Source organism: Oryza sativa, chromosome 9 (genome assembly GCF_034140825.1).
Source record: "Oryza sativa Japonica Group chromosome 9, ASM3414082v1".
NCBI lineage: Eukaryota > Viridiplantae > Streptophyta > Magnoliopsida > Poales > Poaceae > Oryza > Oryza sativa.
The window spans coordinates 9,549,323-9,555,322 of record NC_089043.1 but is presented as its reverse complement, the minus strand read 5'-3'; positions in this window follow the sequence as shown (position 1 = coordinate 9,555,322).

Below are 6,000 nucleotides of genomic sequence, written 5' to 3'. Positions count from 1 at the left end.
TACAACCTGGGAGGTGGCTGACACATACAGCAACAACGGCTCCTGCGGATGTGGTGAAGCTAAGACGGGTGGCTCGGTGAGGAGTTTCTTGAAATCTTCGAAGGCCTTCTGTGCTTCAGGTCCCCACTGGAAATCATCTGTTTTCTTTAGTAGCTTAAAGAAGGGCATCCCCCGCTCGCCAAGTCTTGAAACAAATCGGCTGAGCGCCGCCATGCATCCAGTCAGCTTCTGGACATCTTTCTGGGTACTTGGCGGTTTCATGTTGAGGATAGCAGTGACTTTCTCCGGGTTGGCTTGGATGCCCCTATGAGACACCATAAAACCAAGCAGCTTCCCTGACGGTACTCCGAAGGTGCACTTTTCAGGGTTTAATTTCATCCTGAAAGCGCGGATGCTCGCGAAGGTTTCTTCTAGATCCGAGATCAAATCATCCTTTTGCTTGGTCTTGACGACTACATCATCCACATAGGCTTCAACGTTGCGGCCAATCTGCGTTGAGAAGCATCTCTGGATCATACGTTGATAAGTTGCTCCTGCGTTTTTGAGTCCAAATGGCATGGTGACGTAGCAGTATGCCCCGAAGGGCGTGATGAATGAAGTCTTCAAGCAGTCGGATTCCTTCAGTCGGATCTGATGATACCCCGAGTAGCAATCCAAAAAACTGAGAAGCTCACAGCCGGCGGTCGAGTCGACTACCTGGTCAATGCGAGGCAACCCAAAAGGATCTTTAGGGCAGGATTTGTTGAGGTCAGTATAATCAACACACATGCGCCATTGCCCTGTTTTCTTCCGAACTAGAACTGGGTTTGCCAGCCAGTCGGGATGAAGGACTTCTTTAATGAAGCCTGCTGCTAACAGCTTGGTTAATTCCTCCTTGATCGCGTCCTTCCTGTCTTGTGCGAATCGGCGGAGTCGTTGTTTGATAGGCTTGGCGTCTTCTTTGACATGTAAGGAGTGCTCAATCACCTCTCTAGGAATACCGGGCATATCAGATGGTTTCCACGCAAAGATATCTTTATTGTTCTGAAGAAAGGTGATGAGCGCGCTTTCCTATTTACAATCTAACTCGGCGCCTATTACAGCAGTTTTAGTAGGATCAGAGGGATCTAGGGGAATCTTCTTAGTCTTGGCTTCGCTTTCTCCACTTTTTGAAGTCTTGGTAGCGGGCACTTCTCCTTCGTCCACCGTTGCTGCAGCCAGTCGGATATCCTCTCGAGCAGACGCTATCTCGCGGGTTTGGGCCATGTTGCAACTCTCCTTGTCGCATGTGACGGCTTGCTTGATGTCACTCCGTAGGGATAAGACTCCTCGGGGACCAGGCATCTTCATCATCATGTAAGTGTAGTGCGGGACGGCCATGAACTTGGCTAATGCCGGGCGTCCGAGTATGGCATGGTATGCTGTCTCGAAATCGGCGACTTCGAAGCTGATATTCTCTGTGCGAAAGTTTTCCCGAGTGCCAAAAGTGACCGGGAGGGTGATCTGGCCGAGTGGAGTTGCGGATAATCCTGGAATTACGCCGTGAAAAGGCGCATTGCTTGGTTTTAACTCGGAGCGAGGAATCTGCATATCATCCAAGGTCTTGGCGAAAAGGATATTGAGTGCACTGCCACCGTCGATGAGGGTTCTGCGAAGCTTGACATTACGGACCACTGGGTCTAGTACCAGGGGGTACCGCCCCGGGTGGACCACTCGGTCAGGATGATCCGAGCGGTCAAACTTGATTGCAATCTCTGACCATCGAAGATATTGGGGCGTGTCGGGCTGAACAGCATTGATCTCCCGTTCGGTCAACTTTTGCTTCCGTTTAGACTCATAAGCCAGGGGGCCGCCGAAGATATGGTTGAGCTCCTTGCGGTGGTCTTGAAAACCTGCCGGGGTGTCGCCGTCGTCCTTCTTCCTCGACGTGCTTTGTTCTTCGTCGGAGTTCTTCCGTGTAGTCTTGGTGTATTGATCCGCGAATTGCTTGTAGACGAAACAATCTTTGGCCACGTGGTTGGAGTTAGGATGGTGCGGACATTGGGAGTTCATGATCTTGTCGAACGTGTTGACGCGCGAACGCTGTCGAGAAGAGTGACTGGCGGTTGCAACAAGTTCTGCAGACTTACGCTTGCGGTCCTTATGATTGTTACTTCCACCTCCTCCCGAAGCTGGCGTATCCTTTTTTGGCTTCCAAGTAGGACCCGACTGCTTTGACGCGGTGACGGCGTCTTCAGCTTTGGCGTACTCGTTGGCTTTTTCAAACATGAGCTTGACTGTCCTGGGAGGCTTACGCCCGAATTTGCCAACCAATTCTTCGTGGCGAATCCCTTTGGTGAATGCGGCGATGATGACGTCGTCGGTGATGTCGGAGATCTTGTTACGCTGTTCAGAAAATCGCCGGATGTAATCTCGAAGGGATTCTCCGGACATCTGAATGACGTTGTAGAGGTCGTATTGTGTGCCGGGACGCTCGAAGGTGCCTTGAAAGTTGGCGATGAAGTGGTCACGTAACTCGGCCCAAGATCCGATTGTACCACGGGGCAACCCATGGAGCCAAGATCGGGCGGAATCCGCTAAAGCCACTGGTAAATAGTTCGCCATGGCCTTGCTATCTCCTCCTGCTGCGCGGATTGCGAGACCGTAGATGGTAAGCCACGATTCTGGGTTAGTGGTACCATCGTACTTCTCTATTCCAGTCGGCTTGAAGCCGGCTGGCCAGTCCACTCGACGCAGGTCGTCGGTGAAGGCTGCTACTCCGTCAAGGTCGTCGTCGTGGCGGTCCGGCGAGTGATGATAGCCTCGAGCTGCGCGGCGCTGTATGATTGTGTCGCGAAGATCGACGGGGCGGCGACGAGGTGGTGAGCGAGGCCGTTCCACTCGGCGCTCCCTATGGTGGTCGGGAGGTGAGTGAACAGACCGCTCGTCGTGGCCCCTGCTCCTGCGATTGGATCCTGCGCCGGTGATGCTGAGGCTTGGATGACGGTAGTCATGAGATCGGAAGTGGGGGACTCGGCTGCCAGTCGGCGTGTGGACGCTTTCGGAGTTAACTGGGACCGAAGCCGCAATCATAGTCTTCGTCTGGTTCAAGATGTTGACGACGTGATCGGATTGATTGAGCTCGTTTTCCCTGAGTAGGGTGTCGAGGAGGGTGATCGCGGCAACCGCATTCTGTTGAGGGGTGCGAAAAACCGGCGTCCCTTCAACATCTTGCTGGCCGATGAGATCACGCGCCCGGCGCCCTGCTTCCAAAGCTCGCTGCCGTCGATCCTCAGCCTCCTTCGCGGTCCGCTCACGCTCCTGCTGCTCATGCCGTAACCGTTCTTGTTCTTGTGCTTGATGCTCCTCTTCCAGTCGGCGGCGCTCAGTCTCGCGACGCGCTTCGGTCTCCCGGGCTTGGCGTTGCTCCTCCGTCTCGTTATTGGCCATGAAGACGCCAAAGTAGAGAGGGGTGTAGTTGTCATCTAGGCTTCCGTCGAAGTCGTCGAGATCCGGGTCGTGGTAGCGAGAGCTAAACTCGTCGTACTCCACGATGTCGGTGGGGCGCGAGTCGACGGTGGGAGAGCTGTAGTCGCCATCTAGCTGATCCGTCGAAACCGTGCCGAGTGGTTGGAGGATGACGCCAACTTCCCTGAAGCTAGGCGAAATCGGTGTTGAAGCCGACTTCCGCCTAGGCCTACGGGAAAGAGACGCTGTCGTGATGGAGACGGCCGCCAAATCGTCGGGCAGCTTCATCAGGATCGGTGGGTAAGCCCCATCATCTTGATCTGGTGACGTTGGTGAAGATGCGATCTCGCCCGAGTGGTTTGAACCCGACTCGGTCGAGATGGTCTTGAAGTAACTTTCAGCCGCGTTTGGGAGTCCAAACGGGGCCGAAATCTGGTTCTCTCCCGACTGGTCCGACTCCGAGTCAAGGAGAGAGATCTTGCCGAAGTTGTTGGTGACGAAGTCGAGGCTGCCGAACCGAAACGTCTGCCCGGGTGGGAAGACGAGGTCGTCGATGCTGGAGATGGAACCCATTGCACTGATCGGCGAAAAGCTTGACGCAACCCCTACCTGGCGCGCCAACTGTCGAAACTAGATTTCGGCAATAATAAAAGGGGGTGGCTATCAAGCTAGGAAAGTGTATGGGTTTGGAGACAAAGGATTTATACAGGTTCAGGCCTTCTTATAAAAGAAGTAATACCCTACTCCTGTCCGGGGATGAATCCGCCGAGTGTATTATTGATTGTATGATTTAGAGAAAATCAACATCTGCCCCTAGAGGCACCTGGACCCCCCTTATATATGGGAAGGAGTCCGTGTTACAAAAGATAATCTATATCCCTAACGGAATATACAAATACAGGTAAAATACAGTCGTAACCGACTAAGTCTCAAGGTGTTTCCTTGATGTACAAGTTAAGAAACAAACCCGAGATACAAATAAGATATTCTATATATATTCGGTATCCTATATCCAGTCCAAATATCATCGCCATGTAGATATGGGATATCCATAATCTCCACAACACATAACAGTCCTTAGTTTGTCCATGAGGTATAATGACAGAGCTGGGTGTGATGGAATCAATCAAATGATAGATTTAACCAGTGCAATATCCTATATAGTAGTATATATATAATTTGGTTGACACCTATTATTTAACAGAACAACAAATAACTCATGTTCGGTAAATAATCCAATTAACATATTATTGAACTCGCATGTACAGTACATCCATTTAACACGTACACAGTAAGTCAATCACCTACTGTTGCACCTATTAAACTATGAATTGTTTGATAAACATCAAAGTTAGATAAAAACACTAATTATAAATCTTGACCTCATTACGAGACCACACAGACAAATAATCTGTACCTATAACCTCACCGATCTAACATATAGAGCATGTATGATTATTAACCCTTTTATAATTTATAATGACAAGTAAAATATGATCGTAATTAAAATAATGCTTCATTGGTAAAATAATAATATAAATGATTCTCTGTGATTGCTTGTTGATCCTAATTAAATTAATCCATCCAACAACAGAACCTTTAGTATAAGACCATTTATCTGAATAGATGCATGCGTAGTCATATAACCCTCCCATAACTCTGTAGGTAGACTAAACCACATATTAGCAAAATGTGTATATCGTATATTGTGCTAGTTAGTACCAATAGAGCTATCGTGACAATATAAAATACTAAGAAACCTTAAGCTCTTAGCTTGATTAGAATCCACTAGCAAACACGAGTAGTATGAGCAACCCTATGTTCGACCTTAACAATTATATTTTGTTTGTGCATATTGATTGTTGCTTGAATATTGGTTTCTCTTGTGTATTATAGTATTGGTGTATCGATTAGTCGTGAGGCAACGTATGCAGCTTCCAGGAGGTGAAGGTTGATCAAGATTATACCAAGAATAAGAACTATCCTGAGCAAGCAAGTCATCACTAATCTTTGAGCATGTTGAACCTATTGCGAAAATTATGTTGATTTAAATAAAATTGCATGCTATATATATGAATATGAATGTCCTACTTGTTATATATGCCATGCCTTGATATTGATTATCTGTATGACCATTGTAAACCCTGCTATCGTGTGTACTTAGTCAATATTGAACAAATGCTTAGTCATGCTAATTAGAATCATGCATTCTCATATTTATCAAGTGCTATATGCTTGGGTAACTACCTTAGGGAAGGTAGTTGAGATGCGGCATGTGGAGACATGAGCGCCACATTGCCATGACAAGGATGACACGAACTGTGAAAGGAGAAATAAAATTAAACATTGTTTTCGACTGGGGCGGCTGGGGTACTTGGGTGGAGTCCGGAAAAGGCTAGTACCGTCCCTGGTCAGTTAAGGACCGAGCCATGAAGTTAAGCATGAAACGACCCTCGTGCAACCGTACTTCTCGTATGGGTATAGACCTAGCGGAGTACATAGCCGAGCGGAGGCAGTATCCCTGCATAGTGGTTATTCTTGATGTGTGTGAGGCAGGGCCTACGGTGGGGCAGC